The sequence below is a fragment of the Hippichthys cyanospilos genome, chromosome 6, assembly GCF_059441005.1.
Source record: "Hippichthys cyanospilos isolate Australia breed blue-spotted pipefish chromosome 6, RoL_Hcya_1.0, whole genome shotgun sequence".
NCBI lineage: Eukaryota > Metazoa > Chordata > Actinopteri > Syngnathiformes > Syngnathidae > Hippichthys > Hippichthys cyanospilos.
In genome coordinates this window covers 5,574,689-5,594,281 of record NC_142374.1, presented here as the reverse complement: position 1 = coordinate 5,594,281, position 19,593 = coordinate 5,574,689, and positions in this window count along the sequence as shown.

Below are 19,593 nucleotides of genomic sequence, written 5' to 3'. Positions count from 1 at the left end.
AAAATAATACAATCGATGGGAAATTCAAAGCCCAGGAGCCTCGCTTCACTGCGTTTTAATTGCAAAACATCAGAGCGGGAGACTCTTCTGTCTGACATATTTTAAGAGAAAAATCAAGCAGAAATAAATACAGTATGCCATAATGGGCAACCGCAGCATGCGGTGGGAGTGTCCAATAATTGTGTATCGTACGTGATTCCTTTTCGGCTGCAGCAGCCAATCACATTGTCCACTTCCTGGTTTGTTGACTCCAGTACCACTCTGAGTGTGCTACTGCTAACATGTTCTTAAATTCTACTTTCACGGCACCTTTTATTTGATATAGCTTGAGGTAGGATGCGAGCAGTCTATTGAGCTAAAATGTGGACCGGCAAGGCGAACCAATCAAACTTGCTCCCCGCCTGAACAAACAAAGTCAGCTGTCTGGGAAGTTTTAGGCTTTAGAAAAAGAGCAGGTGAGGTTGCGAGTAAGTTTGGAGCCTGTTGTGTGGGAGCGAGAGAGAGAGATTGCAAGAGAGGGAGCGAGCCCACAAGCCAGACTGCAAGCGTCTTTATAATTTCAATATCGTGATACCGCGATACCATGATATTTTTGCTCAAGGTTATCATAGCATCAGATTCTGATACCTTCCCATGCCGACTACCGAATGTATAAAAAAATGAGAACATCTCTCATCAAATGCACAACAGTACAACTTAACTTTCAGTAAATAATAAAACGGTAACATAATAAATCATCCCTCAGTAGTATTCAAAGTAGTGCTCAATAAGTCAGACCTGACAGTGCTCTTGACAGCTTGTCCTTTAATTGAGGTGAAGTTTAAGCTGTAATTGATCCTTGCATCCAATCATACCATCTGAAAAAAATGGTTCATATTAGGGTACATTTCATCTTCGTCGTCTGGTAAAAATAATGCTCTTCACAGTTTGCCTTTACGTTAACGTTTCGCAATGTCCCACTAACACTCCCTACTTACATCATTCTGAGAATGTAACTTTTCACAGTCATAGATAACTAGCGTGCCTTGTAACACATCTCAGAGATTTTTTGTCAGCATTTTCTAACATTTGTGTTAACAACTTGCGATGCTAAAATATACCAATAATATTAGCTTGCTAGTCAGTCTTAAAAGGTTAGCTAGCACAAATAGGTAACGTTGTTATCTCGCGCCAATGTCCTGAAAATGAGTTGTAGGGTTTTTAGAGAGAGAAAACCGCTAGTGTTAATCTGTGATTTTTTTTTTAAATCTTATTTTATCTGCCTTTGGCTATACAGGCTAGCTAGCAGTATTAATTCAATTTCAACTTGGCGTGTTGAAATAGTACATTTATGACTTTTTACATGATTCTTCAAGCGATATTATGCCTGATATATTATCTGCTGCAAGTGGGGGTCAGGTGGGGGTGGGGAGTAAGAAAAAATAAAATTCATGGTAGTGTCCATCAGTCGCTGTTTATGTAATATATTGCAAGTTGTTGTTGTTTTTTTTTTTTTGGTTGAATTAAGTAGGAATGCAGGAGAAAACTACTTCTTGGATTATTTTTATAAAAATATGAAATAGCCACGTGTGTAGTGCATTTATTAACGCTGTAGATAACTTTCAAGACCAAGCTAATTGACCAGATTTTTATGAAACTCAATAAACTATTCTAGTAATTTTTAATTGCAAACAGTTTTGCAAGTTACGAATCAGACCCCATAAACTATTAAACTGAATTAATAGTGCAAGGTGTAGCCCTGCCTCGAGCCTGGAGTCTCCTGGCATAATCTTTACTTACACGTACAGAACCCATAAGGGACAACCTACAAGGAAAATCTAGATCAATGAAAGTTGATGTTCCGAAGTAATGACATGCCTGCGAAATTGTTGTTAATTACCGCAAGTGTTTTATGTACACAAATCTTTTTGGGTTTGATTTGTTTGTTTGTATTTTGACTGCCTCGGTCTGATTAAAATCTGAGCCAGAGTGGACTCCACTAACAACAAATATAATGCCAGGGCTAAGATAAGGCTGATTTTAAAGAGCTGTGACAATATGTGAAATAGTAGACGATAACACACAATCTTAATTATTGGGCCAACACGTGTTCAGCATCCCTAATAATACAGGCGGTGGAGTTTGACCACAAACTAACTGGCAGACACTATTGTAAAGAGTTTACAATGGAATTTGCTATAGCAAGAGATGGTTAATTAATCATTCCACTGGGGGTGTTTTCTTTGTACTTAATTATAAAGGTAATTTATTTGCCAACCAATTTGAAACACAGTTTTAGTCATAGCGATATCTAATCATATTTATAGTTTTTCTTTATGTCCTTGTTGAGAATGACCTGGAGCACAAGAAAATATTTAATTGCAGAACTTGTTATTTTAACATTGAATTGTTTACATGAATAATTCCAGAATCGATTTCAACCTAGATTAACTGTAGAATCGCAAATATTAATGTCGGCTGGTGGCCGGAGGAAAGAGAAATGTGCTCTGTCGCCGAGTGAATAATAAAAATGTGTCAGATTGGACGAGGAAGGCAGACACTCTTCAGAGAATTCCATTTTCTAATTCTCTGACAGACGCAGAGGGGGGGCAGAACACATGTACCTCTCCCTCACACGCACCAATTACCACAATGAGCAAATGAAAGGCTGTTTCCCATCAGGCTGCCTTAGGGGGTCGAGAAAGACGAGTGTAGCCACACAAGAAGAGATCTACATAATTGTCCTGCTCTTGACATACACACACATACGTTACCAACAATTTGCGTTCGCTGTCACCCTTGTTGATCATCTCTCATCTCTCTGAGCTGTTGCTTCTCTTGCAGCAGCCCAACACCATCATATATATATATATATATATATATATATATATATATATATATATATATATATATATATATATATATATATATATATATATATATATATATATATATATATTTTTTTTTTTTTTTTTTTTTTTGCCTAGGATTGTGAACTTTCTGCTTTGCCCTTGAACGCTCACACGTAAATAAATGTTCACAATTGTCAGGCCAAGTCAAGCTTGAGTTCACTTTATATCTAAAATAAAAAAATGCGCATCTGCTATTTTTGAGCTGTAATTGCCATTTTCTTCCATGGAGTGATTCATTAGTGTAATGAAAACGCTTAATTTCAATGTGCAATTGAGCTTCCGTTTCGCAATGTGCATGCGCTATTATATCTCAATTCAAAATTCTTGTCAGATGGACATTTCCTTCCCTTCAATGAAGTCAACTGTCATGGAGAGAAGCGCAATATCATGGCATCTTTTAAGATCACTCCACCTTCTAAACATTGAAAATGATAGAGCAGATGTCACAATAACGCTGTAAAAGAAGACTCTTAGCTGAAAAGATATACAGTATAATAAAATTCCAAGTGTTCAGTTGTATATTACAAGAGAATTGTAAAGCTATTGTTTTTATGCCATTTTTTTTTCCTGTGGCCCTAAGACTTCTTAATACTGCACCACACATATATATGATACCCGTAATTGTGTTCAAATACATTTTTAAATGTGTATTTACCAGAGTCTAATCTAATAATCTTTAGTTTGTTTCTTCTCCAGCTCATTATCTTAAGTTGAATCGGCGATCCATTAGGAGGAACATGTATTCTTCGGAGCTCTTCTTTTAATGTAACTGTATACGTGTGAGGTGCGGAGCCTTCGTGGCTTCATGTTCTCAGTGCGGCGCAGCCTCGCTGCAGGCTAATTGAAGTCAACCACAGGGCGCTGCTAATGATCAGCCTGCAGCGACCCTTCACGGTCTGTCATCTTTCTGTACGCTGCGCCGTGTGTTATTTAGAGAGCACCTGAATCTCGGGCAAATATGAGCGAGACAAAAAGCAATGTGTGATGAAGGGGAAGGGTGAGAAAAAGAAAAAAAAAGACAAGGGTGAGTAGAGGGAGTGGATGGCAGAAAGGATGAGGGGGCGATGATGTTACACTAATGACCCAGGTGATGAAGTGACCGGCACGCTGTGCAGGAAGTAGTTTGGTCCGTCTCTGCTCACTTCCGCTCAGTGGCCATTATCCCTCCCACTGCTCCTAATTCCCCACTGGAGAATGCATCGGAGCAGGAGGTTGCAGGGCCGGAACTATGGATGAGGTGAGAGGTGAAGGGGGGGGGGGTCCTCAGGGGGAGAGCAGGGTGTGAAAATTGAAGGGGGAGGAGGGACAAATGAGAGAAAAGAGAGAAATTGTGGAAGTAGTTAGAAAAATGAATCGCTATGGATAAAATGCGCTACTGTTTGTCATTGCCAGGTCATTGGAGTAAATCTCTATGGGAATTGAATTCAAAAGCCTTCAAAGAGAGATGGTCTTGTGTCGGTGTTCCCCCTAGGGAACATATGGTGTACAAGTCAAAGATTTGGAAGCACTCTTTTTTTATTTAAAAAACTCAATTGTAGCTTACTATTTAAGTCGGCAACCTTATGAAGAAATATTGATGGAGTATTAGATACTGGGTTTCCTGTTAGCTTCATGATGTGAATGAGTTAGTAGTTAATAGTTAGTAGCTGGACGTTCTTGCCCTCTTTATGTTTTTGAGATCATTTGAGCTGGAAGGTTTCCAAACCTTTGACTGGTACTGTTCAACTGTCTGAATATACGATCAAGAATGTTTCAAAAGACAACATTTTAAGACTAAGCACTTGGTGATGTCATTGGATGTTCATGTCTTATTAGCAGTAGCGTTTATGTCGTTTGTCGCACTGAACCCTCAATGCAAATGTCCTTCGTTTTTCATGGGCTATCATTTTCATTGTGAAGGCTCCATAAAGGCTGCTGTAATAGAAACCGTTGAATGGCTGAAGAAGCACTGATCCATTTTCGGTTGCAGACGCTTACTTTTGTTTAAACAGCCACGCAAGTGTAGTGTGCTCCGTCCTCGTTTCTCTGGGCTGCTTTTGCCACGTCTGACCTTGTGGCATTTCTGTTTACGAGTCGGTAAGCCAGTGGTCAGACCCTCTTGATAAACGCATCTACCCCCAGTCACATGATGTTCTCTTTGAATGCCACAATCAATCTTGAACTCATAATAGGAAAACATATTTGGAGGGTCGGTTTCCATGTCTTCTATTAGGTTTGGTAAACTGACTTTTAAGAGAGTAGTACACACAACAAAAACATGGAAAGGATTATAAGAACTTTGTATTCCCTTTCCCTCATGTTTTAAGTTTACAATATTGTTACTCCCTTTTAACATAAAGGAGCTTTCAGATGGTTGATTGCATGGTTGCATAGACAGACAGACAGACACAGAGATGGATGGATGGATGGATGGATCGATGGATGGATGGATGGATGGATGGATGGATGGATGGATGGATGGATGGATGGATAGATAGATAGATAGATAGATAGATAGATAGATAGATAGATAGATAGATAGATAGATAGATAGATAGATAGATAGATAGATAGATAGATAGATAGATAGATAGATAGATAGATAGATAGATAGATAGATAGATAGATAGATAACTACCACAGCAAATTGCACTCATTCTTAACATCCCATTTTCCCGTATATGAGCTATTAGAATTCCTGATCATGGACAAATAGCTAATGAGATGATTTGCATGACACATATAAGGAGTGACTCACAATGAATAAGATGGACGGTGATGAAGGAGCCCACCCCCCGTCCCCTCGTGCTCTCTGTGTAAGAATTACATTTCACTAACCAGCCTTGACAAGCTAATTGAACATTAGTCTAATATGGAACATTACCTGAAGAGAAATGGAAGCCCAGTGTCCTTGAACACTCAGTCTGCTTCAATTGTGAATACCATCCTGCCTTCTCCGAGTTATTTGGCTCTTTGGAATGAAAGGGCCTTTCTCCAAAAGTGAAGAGCATAATTTTACCTACTCTAATGACACACAACTATTCAGCAGGCAGCCAATAATTATTTGACCCATGCTGGAAAAATAATAGACAGAAACTCCCGCGTTTCAAGCTTTTCTTCGTACTCATTTCAGAGTACATGCGGTGACGCGAGTCCTCCCCGGCAAACTGAAAGTCGGTTAGTTACTCGAACCAAAGTGTGGTTTTTTTCTTTCTTTTTTTTTTTTTTCTTTAATGTGCAAATTAGAAACACCTGGATGCGGAGCTCAATTTCAACGTGTCATTTTGTGAGCGTATGCATGGCTCTAACCCGAAAGCATGTTCAACCCGTACGTCAGCGGCTCATAATAATGAATACTGAGAAGGGCACACCTCAGCGGGCAGAAGGAAAGAGGGAACAAGAGGAGCGTTTAAGTAGCCCACACGGCGACAAGAAAAAAAGTCCAAAGGGGCGAGCATCGGTCTAATGAACTACAGCGTGCCGCGTGCTGTCACTCTCATCCTCGCCGCCGCGGCGTGGACAACGTGAGCGCATTGTCGACCCGGCATTGTGCGAGCTAACTCAGGCACCCAGCACCCTGTAGAGCATCAATGGCTGCAGTAACTTAAACTCGGTGCCAGCGCAAGCTGTCACTCCGAGTATTGTTGGCTCTGACAGCACCTCTGATGAGGGCATTGTACAGAGACAGACTCCGAACACGACATGGCGCAATGCGTAGGCTGCTTGTGTTTACCACTGTGATCAAAATTTTGATGTAAAGCTGTGGGTGCCACAAGAATATTTTACACTTTCTGACGACTGTCTCGCAACGTGGGTGAATAGTCTTATCATTTCCGCTCGGAATGCTATTTCTGATAAACATGTTTATTTAGAATCTTTGAATTACCGTATGTGATTTTGCCTTTTGATCGCTCATTCTTTCTCCGTTGCCTTGGTCACAAAACCAACAGCTATGTTTGGGAGCAAATCTTCTTGTGTTCTTTTCAAAGGGGAAATCAAGTCAAAAATATTTTATCAAATATTTTCATTGCGTTCCCACTAGTCTAAACACCACATTCTTTTTAATACTGCGTTTGTGGATAATGAATTAAGCAGCAAAATCCACCAGCTTTTCCTCCTTCTCTGGAGGCAGTAGTTTTGCCACTTGCTGTCGATTGAAAATGACATCACAGTTGCTCAGGCCTTAGGTAGCAACCGGATGAATTATGAATTCATATACCGCCAATACAATGATAATTACAATACCAAGTTAATAATAGTGGAGGAGCAACCAACATATTATTATCAAATGTTCAGATTCCCTCCTGAGGTAGCATTTATGGAATATAAATAAGTCCTGTTTTCTGAGTTTGGTCATGTGACATTTGCAAGCTAAGCCGTGATGGAAAAACAGGTGCATTTTGATGCTTAATTCATATTTTGCAAATATAATATGAATCAAATTCCTATTTTTAGATTAGTAGTGCTGCATAAAACATGTTTATGTAAGATTTTTTGTTGTTCGATTTCCGCCTCAGAAGAACTCACCACTCTAGACATTACTAGCCATTGCAAAATGTTCTTTGGGTAGTGTAATTAACATAAAAAGTACCTGTACCTCTACATTAGAGCTTTTTACACTTTGGGATTGTGTTTGTCAAGCACTGAGCGTTAAATTATAAGAATCATAGGCACCGTGTAAATGAAATACTAAGTACATATTTAAAAAATATGAATAATGTGTTCCTTACGCGACCGATTAAAAACAAAAGGGGTCTGTTGTTTGTGCGAACCGGGGCGAAAGAAAGCGCTCAAATTTCCGACTGCGCCGATCCTACTCAAAGATATGAACTTTTCCTATGACAGTAGTGACACGGGTATGTCTTTTTATTTTATGAGCAGCAGAACTCAGGTTTGGACCAGGCCGCGTTGTGCCTCCTGGACAAGCATGTAAAAGGCGCTGAAGAGCCGAGGAGCCCGGGAGCAGAGAAACGATATTGAAGTAGGGATTGTGGTCCTGAAGAGATATGCGTGTGATTGTGCGAGCATGTGCATGTTCTTTTCAGGCCCTAAGAGCTCTTATCACGGAGCATTAAAACATGGAGCACAACACTCCCGGACCTTGGCGGCCATTTCATCTACTTCCAAATGTCACAATTTTATCGTCCTCTGTTGCAGATTCTGTATGTGCGCGGCCTGAGTTAGGCACAATTTTATCAAATAAAATAGTTTTTAGCATTGCTTCGCTCAACTTCAGTGAAGTAGTATTTATTTTGTACCGCTCTAAAGCGAGCGAAAACCCACAAGCATTTCAGCAATGGAGGCCAGGAACAAGCTCCTTTTTAAGAAGGAGGAGCCTTGAACGGAACATCAGCGTGGGGTGGCATGTCTCAGATTTACAAATTGTATGAGGAGTGTCGATTGGCAAACACTGGCTGTGACAAGAATGCAAAAGAAGTCACACACATCACACATTACAAACATGATTTAAAAAGCCCACTGCTCCAATTCATTTAAGGGAAATAAGTGTTTTTTCTCCCCCGCGAAACGTAATAAGGTAGTTGGGCCAATGTGTGATGTGAGGCAGTTTCCCCGCTATTAAAGATGAATAGAAATAGAAAACCAGCAGAGGGGTCAGCCAGCCAGGCAGAAGCTCACGCTATTAACAGGAAATAGGAAGGAGCTGACATGTTCATCCATAACTAGCCATTACCATTCATTTACAGGAGATTTGGCATTCACAACACAGCCTCAACTGCAAAATTGTTGTGATGTTTCTCTTGATTGACAAACAACGTGAAAGCGATTATCTCACTGCGCCGTTCACATCATTTGCACTTTTGTTTTCACGTTGACTCGCTTTTCCTCAGTTCTTCAAATGTCTTCATTCGTTCATTTGTCTATACTTTGTGAAGACTGTTTTTCATGTCCGAGTTTCTTTCTCATGTATCTTCCTGTATTATACATTCTTTTGCTTCCTCTCTGCCACTGCATTTTTCCTCTTTTCTTTTCCTTTCCTTTCACTTTTCTGATCTTTACCTTCCCCTTTTGACTCCTGCTGGTCAATTTTCTTAGACATTTTTACCTTCCCCATCCCTTCATTTCCCTTTCCGCCGCTCTGGTGTGTCCTTTCTATTCCTTCCTCTCCTTTATCTTCTTTATCCTGCAGAGATCCAGCTTTATTGCGCGACCTTTAGATACCAATTCTTGAAGATTAAACTTGTGTGTTTTAGTCTATTATTAAAACAGATGTGCTTCGTCTACTGTGTGTTTGTGTGTAGGTACTACTCTTCACGCTCATCTTGTAGGATTTGGATTGGATTCAAGGTAAGATTCGGCTTAGCAATAAATAGAAAACATCGACGCACATGCACCTGTTCATATACAATGTGTGGGGGATTAGAAACGGAGTGCAAGATAAATCATTTTCAAACTTTGCGAACCATCAACGTGAGCAATAGCCAGTACAAAAAAAACAAAACAAAACACACACTTTCAGTAGAGGAAGCAAAAATCCTCATGCAACCGTGGATGTCATTTTAAATGGAAGTCAGCACTCACCTGAGATCATTTAAAGCAGGCAATTGAACAGGCATGCGCAGACTTTACTCCACTGAAACTGCATCTACCCAGGTTCTATTAGCAGTTGTTTAATGATTATTTTCTCTCCTAACAGCTTCATCATCTTTGATCTAAGCGTTGTGTTCTTTTATCAGCGTATACACAGGTGAGTGACCATATACAGTAGGTACAATGTGTTCATTCCACTTAAAAGACATATTTTTTTATCGTTACAGTATTGAACGAATAATACATTTCTTTCTCTTTATTTATTACCATTTTTTTTTTTCTGAATTCTAATCAGTATATCACATCATGAACCAAAAACGAGTGTGTCGTGTTTACCTTTGCTCGGGGAGAAATTGATCTGAAAGACTGACCATAATCATGAAACTCTATGATCAAGTGTGGCACACTTTGGAAGACTAGTGATTTTGTTGTTGTTCCTTTGTTTTCTTGACAACAAGTCACAGTCTTCCTCAGTGAGCCTCATTTATCCATCTGTCCAAATATGGATCAAAAGGAAGCGGCAACGTACAAAATGGCTGGACTTTGAATCATTTCGAATCCCATGCGCGTTGTGATGCCGCTGCTTGCAAGTGAAAATGATGCAATGAAAATTATTAGTACATTTCTCCTCATTTTATGTTGTGATGTTTGTATTTCGATCGTTATTAATTGAAATAAATGACTGGCCTAGTCTAGCAACATTTGGTGTAGTGGTTTATTTGCATGGCAGTGTGGGGGGAGGTGCAAATGTGACTCTGAAGGTCCTAATTTCGTGGTCGGGCGCAAGTCTGGCAATCAGCGAGGCGCAGACCTGGTCGGGGTGGGACCAGACCAAGATTTAACAATTTGGTAGACTGGCGCAGCTTGGCGCAGTTAGACGGAGGCGGTGCGCAACCCCTGCGTCAAAAATCAGCCTGCAATCAGAGCCGCCCTTTCCAATCCCTTTAAATGTGTTGCACCTGCCGCGCACGGACTGTCCAGATGGTGGAAAACGGAAAACGTTGAATCCCGCAAAGTATACGGAACTACAAGCAGACCTCCGTGGTCAGAGGATGTCTAATTGGTTTGAGAGGAAGTCACAGCCGTTGTGACTGAGTCCTCCCGCGGCACACTGAGAAGAACCCGAGAGAACATTAAATAGCAGCAGGCAACTTTCAGGGAGACCACGCTACCTTCCGCCATAATTTTTGCCGAGAAGTGTTTCAAGATAAGATCAAATTTATTGTCCCCAGGGGGAAATTTGTCTTGGGCAAAAGTGCTTTGACCACAACAGTGTTAAAACAGACATAGCAGCATGGTACAATCAATGCAGAGAAACCTATGATAAAAATCTGTCTTGTATTTCAAATCAAAATAAATACCAAAGTTAAACAGAAGAAAAAAATGTTTTTGGTTATTTTGTTTTTTTAACTTGAGTCTACTAAGGCTCTATCCTTTTGACTGTTGTTCAGTAAAAAAAAAAAAAAGGATCAAAGCAGGAGAAATGATGGTTAATAAACTGTTCTACTACTTTTTAAATTATTATAAAAAAATGAAAATGAGATATGAGGAATTTTTATGTATATAATTTGTTCTATTATTTATTTTCTACAATGACAGTTCTTAATTTATATTTATCAACATAATGAAAATAAGATGTAAAGCATATGCTTGTTTTGGTTATCCATGGATGGATATCCAAAGCAAGCATATTCTTTACATATTCTTTAAAGAAATAAGACAATAAATGTTTTTTTAGTATATGTTCTTTTTTAAGAGAACATATTTTTATAATCATTTCAAAAGTTATTTAGAAAAATAGTGCCGCAGGTGTTGCCAATAAAATATGATGTTAATTGCGGTCGAAACAGTTTGTCTGTGTTTTTTCCCCCAATTTGGTTGAAGGTACAAGGGGGCGTTTGCGTCTTTGTGGGATGGAATGTCGAGAACTTGTTCTCAACGAAAATAACGGAGATCTTCACTCGCAGAAGAACACCAGGATGGTCTCCATTACGAAAGACGTTCGGTTGGCCCTTGTTGATGGAGCGGACGGCGACATCCTCACACCAATTGAGCAGCTGAAATAAATATTGATTAAAGGAATTCCGTAAAACCATTAGAAGTATATAAGAATATTTTGATATGTTTTATCATATTTTAATGTGGTAAATAGAGAATGCTAATTGACAGTTACAATGAGGTAGTAGTAGTATATTAGTAGTATATAGTATAGTAGTATAGTGGTAGTAAATTGCTCGTATATGCAGTATACTCAGACAAGCATACATATACATACTTATATACATATACTACAACATATTAGCATTGAGGCCTCGTCTTTTCGTAAAAAGAGCATTTCTCAACGTGAGGGCAAACTCAATAAAAATCAGCCTGTCAATACGTGTATGCAGACCCTTCATTGTCTTAAAAAGCAAGAAACTCATTAGCTGTGTATAACAGTGACTTACTGACTGTTCTGCATCATTTTGATTTTATATTTCTCACCAAGATTGCCCCATTCATCTCGAAGCACACGAGAGGGAAGAGTCTCCTTGGTAATAGATAGCACCATGGCATGTTGTGTCTTTAAAGTGTATCGTAACATATTGCAGCAAAGGTGTATTGAGATACGTATTGCTATATTTTGGCGCAATGTTTGTAAAAAATAAAAACTCTATGGCATATATTTTAACACACACACGCGTGTGTATATATATATATTACATATAACACATATATCAAAAGCTGCTAAATACACAATATTTGCACTACATGATATTTTGCACATCTTCCTTGTATAATATAAACGTAATACGCTCAGAATGTAAGTCAATTCATTTATTTAAAAGTTCATTATTACTGCCCTTATTGCTGTATTTTTTTGTTTTTGTTTCACTGCCTACCTTATAATTTGCTAGATTATAAAATGTAGTCGGATCGGACAAGTACACAGAATAAGACATTCTTTGTGTGGTTTTACCATGCATAAGACCATAAAACTCTTGAATCTTGACTATGTTAATATGCGGATTGATTTAAAGAAAACTATGAAATAGTACGAAAATAAGACTTTTCAAAACCGATACATGAAACCGAACATCGTATTGCAATAGGTGTGTTGCGTCAATTCGTATCGCATTATATCCATATTATCGCCCAGCCGTTGTGATAAAGATTTGTGCCACCCCGTATTATCTCTAGATGGCATGCACAGGTTTAGCAACAATCCATTTTATGTGGGTTACAGATGGCTATCTAGTTTTCTGAACTGATATTGGTCTTTGAAAACAAAACTGATTCCGATCGATGAATCATTTTTGTAGAACCCAGCAGTATAAAACATAGCTGTATCGTGACTTTTTTGTGTATATGTTTTCTACTGTACTTGAAATAAAGTGTCACGCAGCATTCTGTTCGCGTGAGCTGATTAATGTTCAAACATATCATCCAATCGTACATTGTGCAGACTCCAACTGCGGCAATCAATTCAATCAGCAGCGCTTATGAGCCCATTACAATCTAGCTGAGAGCAGGCGGGGGCTGCATCCTTCAACTGGCCTTCTAAGTAATTATTATTCTACCAGGCCGAAAGGAAGAAACATAGCCGCGCAGCTAGATGGAGGGTAAAACGAGTGAAGTTCGAAGACGTGTCCCTAATGAATTGCATGTGACTATGAGCATGCATTTATGTGACAGGGCAAAGAAAAGTGGGTGTTATGTATTTTACAACCCAATCTCCCCCCCCCCCCCCCCCCCCCCCCCCGTGAGAATGAAGTGCCTGTCGTCATGGTGATTTCTGTGTCCCATAGCAACCACGCTAAATGTTCATCCCAATTCTGAAGGCCGGAGGTCTCTTGGTGCTCTGAGCGTGTCGACAGCCTTAAAGGGTATAATACACGTTGGAAAGTCTGAAGAAGCCCGCTGCGCTCGCCTTGAGAATAATTACAGGCTGGGCTCTTTGACTGCACAATAAAAGGAGTTCAACAACACTCGGTGAAATTTCAAGCCTGAGTCTGAGCCACTAACCTTTGGCCAGCCAGCAGAGATTTCGGAGAGACTTGAATAGAATTTAACTGCTGCCGTGTGTGGGAGTGAAACAGCAAACTGTCCTCAGGCCCGAGGATGCATTTACCTGTAAATTGTGTGTTTTTGTCAGCCTTGTGCTTTCAATTTATGGGCTATTTCACTCGCTCAGACAGCGGGTTAAGCTTTCAAAGCCTTCTAATATACTGTACCGTGCCGTGAGCATGATGTTAACGGTTGCACCGTTTTCATGTAGTTAATTTTAAAAATTTGTATCAATAAGTGACTTCAACACAAGAGTCCACGACGAGAACCCGGAAACAAATCTGTACCTAGAAAAGTAGCTAGCAATTTAACCCCTCCATTCATGCCGCAACTAAAATGTCATAATAATGTTGCCGGTAGCATATTTCTGATTCTGCTTATTTAGCCACAGTGGTACAGTGCTTGTACCCTTGTTGAAAATTTTGTGATCACTGACAATCAAACTTCGGGGTTGATGAGTGTGCATGTGCAATTTTCACAAATGCACCGTTTAAAGACCCTGTTTTAAGATGGTACCGTTTCCTCTGTAAAAGCACGTCATGAAATAGCTGACAATCAATACACAATTTTTCATTACACTTTTATGTCATTTACAACTTTGGGCAGAAAAAATAATCAGTGTTATCATACCCAATAGCACTTCATTACATATGTAATACATGAGTGTGTGGGTGACACACTCATAATTCGAACAGTCATTCATCTGTATTCACGCTCTTTTCATTGAAATTGCCAGAGGTATTTGAGTTAAGGTCTAATACACAAATTTTTTTCTAATACTCCCCCCCCCCCGTCATATGAACACCAGAAGTTCAAAGGAGTCGGTGACACGGTTTAAACCCTGGGCGTCTGAGAATTTTTCACTAATCTGGCGTTATGTTGGGCTGACTTTAAAAGGGTCATATCATTATCAGATATAAATAAATTATGACGTCAACCACTCAAAATGTTCAACACTATCCATACGTGTGTACTGTATTCCAAGGCTGTTTTGGTTGAAGAATTTTCATTTTGTGAGAAAAAAAACCCCAAAACAACAATAATAGTGCAATGCTGCAGAATTCACAGACAGCAATATGCAAATATAATGTTATGCGTCGCATGAAATAAAAAGCTTTCCTGCAACATTTAGTTCTTGGCTCAATGCCTTTTGTCAACTACTAGCCCCACCATGCACCCCCATTGCATATGTTTGCGGAAACAAAACAAAAAAAAAGAAAAAAAGAATTTAAGCCAAACATAAATGCCCATTTTATTTAGTAACCGATTCAATTTGACAAGTGTATATGTTACTATACAGAAGTTTAGAAAATAAAAGTTGCAAATTGCACGCCTCCTTATCACAAACCAGGCCAATTTCCCCAAGGTTTCTGCCAGTTATTTAGCCAAAAACAGCAACTTCATCACCTCGTTAGCAAGGCGTGTTCTGATATATTTCAAAATGATTACATTTTGAAGAATATATGAAACGTTTAAATTGATTGCTTTATTGAAGAGTCATGAACACTTTCACAAGTTATTATAAAATAAAATGAACAAAAATATAGATTTTTGATTAATAACCCAATGTTCTGCCCTTTCTAGATATTACAGTGGCTTCTATTTAAGTAGACAGACAGCGAACAGCAAGTTGAGTATAACTCTTCTTTAATTTAAGTGTGTCAGTAGTACAGCTCTCAGTCATTTTTATTGTAAAACTGTAAAGAAAAGAAAATAGACCAAACATAACTCAGGTAAGTCTCGTATGCAAAAACTATACAGCTTACTAAATGTACACAAATTGCGTGGATTAAATCAATCATATAATTGAATTACAAATGTTATTCCTTTCAATAAAAAAAAAAAACGTTAATTCAAAGCAAACGAGTCTGATTATCAATGCAAAACATTTGCAGACAGTCCTTCCCCACCACAAAATGCACTATCAACAGCGGCCAGAGAGGGCGCTAAAAACAAATTACCGGTAAACCAAACAAGGCACACATCTGTAAATGTTAAAAGATAAACTAAATCAGTTCCCAAACACCCAAATTATTTCACGGACCCCTGGGGGTCCACGGACTCCACTTTGAGAGTCACTGTTGTATTGTATTGTATCGTTTTGTATTGTATTGTATTGTATTGTATTGTATTGTATTGTATTGTATTGTATTGTATTGTATTTAGAGCTACCGTTTAAGATGGTGACATGGATGGGTGTAGCAGCTCTTAGTTCTCCAATACAATACACTACAATACATTTATCTCCTGCAGGCAATTAAGACGCATTACATGTTAAAAAAAAAAAAAAGAGTAACATGTTATATAAGATAAAAAGGGCTATCTGCGTAATATTAGCAGAGCAAAGTTGCTTGGGGACAAAAAGTACTGTAGGTACACTTGTACAGTAACAATAAAGGCATTCTATTCTGTTTGATTCCATTGTATTCTGTTGAGTTCTTCACACATTGTATGGCAAGAAAGGCCAACACTTTTACTCAAACTGTATTTTGTTGACCGTGTTGGAATCACACATTACACACCGTTTACATATTATTGCGTTTCTCATCATGTAATGTAACATAGTCAATGAAACGACATACAGTGCACCATAAGGGCATTTAATTGTGGTATTTGCTCTTAGCATTACATACAGTATATCCTCATACACGGGGGCAAAGCACAGTGCTTACTTTAGATGTGCTTTGGGTCGCATAGGACACAACGTAGCCGGTCATTTAGAAGCCGCTTCAGTGCACTTATTGAAGAAAGGTCATGTCTGCCTCTTCCTCAGACACTGGTGTCGCCCATTGATTTTGCCGGCTGATGCACACATCCTGCCAAACGTCATTAAGCACTTAACTAAACTTAACTGCAATATACCAGTACTGTCCCACCCATCAAAAAAACGGTTATTTGTGAGCCAGAAAAGAAAAAAAAAATTCCGAACCTGGGTGAAATTCAAAAGTTGAAAAGTGAAAGGTGAGAAGATGTCTTTTTCAAGGTGTTGAAAAGATGTCTTTGAACATGAATGTGTCATAAGTCCCGTCCTCCAGTGCTTCTGAATTATTGTTTGCAAAGCCCTCCTTCGGAAAGTGAAATAATGTTGCGAAATAATGTTGCGCCCCCTCACTTGTCACAGTGACTATAAATTAGACCTTTACCTAAAATAAATGTCTAAGCATACCTAATATTGTATCGTTTTAACATTAGTACAATATAAAATACAACATTTATACAAAAACAATAAAAACACACTTTTTACACCTTTTTACAGGGTGTTTTTACAGGTTAGTCTAAAATAGGGAAAATAATAAGAAAATGTGTCAATTCTTATTCAAACACAATTTTTTTCAAATGAACATTTGGTGCTGAAAAAATTAAATGAATAAATAATAATACATGTAAATTGATCTGGAACATCAACTCAGGAGCAGCATTTTCTTCAACATTTTATTCTGAAGAAAAAGGTATATAACATTGTGCTGATTGTTTTCTGTCAGAAGAATTGTAAAAATAGTGATTATACATTTGCAATAATAAATATAACGGTTTGCAATGAAGAAATGCCTTGGAATGATAAATATAACTCCTTGCAATGAAGAAATGATTTGCTATATAATAAATATAACTGCTTGAGAATAGATGCACTGCTTGAAATGAAACAAAGTGTGCTGTTGCTGAAGGTTGCTGTCTCGAGCTTCGCTGTGTGAAGGACGGCCAGCATGATCAAGCTTGGCCGCAGTCAGTGTCATTTTGCTTGTTATCTACAAAATATCTTGCCATATCATCACATCATATACACACACATAGAAAGACAAGTGTACAGGGTTCCAGCCATGTCGTTTCAGGGTGGGAACCTTTATGTAAATTAGGGACTTCTAAAATCAAATAAAAAGATTGGGTTCGGAGAGGCTGCTTCAGAGTGCAGCAGACTTGACCTTGTGCAGTCCTTCTTCGTTCTCCTCATGCACGAGAAAGAAAAAATGCCCTCTCTCCTTTTTTGTGAGTAATTTCTCACAAACGTCCAACCTGGCGAACCTGACGTTTCCGAAATCACACGAGTCATAAGTCATAAACATCTTTTTTAATGTGATTTCGAAAAAAAATACATTTTTGACCAATTTAAGTATTCTATAATTCCAACAGACTTATAGAAAGAGCGTGCCACTGGTGCCATGGATGTGCAATTACACTTCACATGGTAAATGCAAGCTCACTCCAGGGGTCATACGTACCCACCCTGCAATGCATCACAGCCCCGCCCCTATTTGTGAAGCACTGCCGTGTCCAAGCCTAAGTGACGTGTTCAAATTTGTTCAAAGACTTTCCAGCTGCCAACGGCAATTGCAGGGAGTTGTAGACTGGCTTATACATTCCTCAATTTATAAACTCAAAACAATTCTTAATTCTGGAATTACTACATTTCATTCTTGTGTTATTCCTGGTATAAATTAGAAACATATTCTTCTCTAATTTAATACATTTTAAAACTAAATCTGGACTTCATTGGATGAGCTAAACACAACTTAATTTTCAACTATTTTTACACAACATTTGGACAGTAAAATCCCAAAAAATCTAACAACTATTTTTGGGCAAAATTTTAACCATGTCCAACAGACTGAATACACCCCAGTTTTAAGCCAAATTGTGTAGAATTAGGAAATGATATTAGTTGGCATTATGTGAATGTAGCACACGCACTCTGGAGTGTCAGAATTGCATCGAAGAATGTGTTGCTAATTTGGCTAATTGAAGCCCTTTTAGAGTATCAGGCCACAAACTGAAAGGAAATCAACTTTATCAGCCTGCTTCCAAAACAATCGGTATTTGGACTTGTTCCCCGGAAGACGAGGAGTTCTAAGGTTACGACATTCTTTCCTCCCCACCTTATCAGGTGGCCTTAAGATTGGTGGTTGGACTGGACTGGTCGCTCATGGGCACTATTATACACACAAATTCACAGACTTCAAAACACACACTCACATTTCAACATCACCACTGGTCCTAATCTCCACCCATGTGACATGACTATGCTGCGTCATGGCCAACAACTATCCCCACCCCCCTACCCCCCATCCTCAATTTTGTGCTCGATATGCTGTTGTGTCTTTTTTCTGTGCGGGGATTTTTTTTTTTTTCAGGACTTAAGTCATGGCTGAAGACTCACTTTTTTTTTTTGTTTACCTCCCCTATTTCTTCATGTAACAAGTTTCATGCTCTTAGTGGAACGCTGCCCCATGGCGAATACCGTCCATCCTTGCCATTGTCTTCCCCAGTCAATCGTATTTAATGTTTCTTGGATGATTAGAGCTCGTTATGTCAAAATTGTGTCGCCTTGTACTGCGGGTAAAGACAATACGTAAAGCCCACCTACCTACAGCACCTAAATGTGAAGCCTATTGGACGGGCCAAGCACAAACCAGTTTTCAACAACTATTTGCGGACAAAATCAAGTCAAAGGCAGGTTTCGATCGCAGGTATTGCAACAGAACAGCATAAAAATTAAAGCACACCCTCAAAAAAAACAAAAGAAAAAAACAAGAATGACAAAGTGAAAAACAAAAACATTGAACATCCTGAAGTAGCCTTTTACTTTATATGAGCTCTGATCCAAATCCTTTTGAACAGCCGCCTGGTGAAAACACAAGTCAAACATCAGACAGCCGTTCAGTTTGCACATCTCGTTGAATCTTACTATGGGTTGTTTGCAGTAACTTCCAAAACGTTGTACAACAAATATTTGGTAAAGGGAACAATCATTGGTTTTGTCCAGACCTGTTTCATGTGTTTGATAAAATAAATCTGTTGAAATACCATTGAAATGCATGATTTGATTTTCATAAATCCTCATTCAGTAAACAAAAAATGTATATATTTTTTCAAATTCGTAACATAAAAATCTACCGTGAGGTTATTTTCTAACCAAGGGGGGCACTAACAGCTCTATCTCTTTTGTTGTTACGTGAATGCAGCACGCGCGGGAAACGAGCCAAATTTTCTAACTTAATTCTCACTTGTTGGTGACACCGGGAAAACCTCGAGAAAAACATGGGGATCGGAACTCGTCTCTCCTCAGCAGTCCGAACCTCCACTCGTGCAAGGCCCTGCTAAGTTGGTTCGCTTGACCTCTTCCGGGATGACT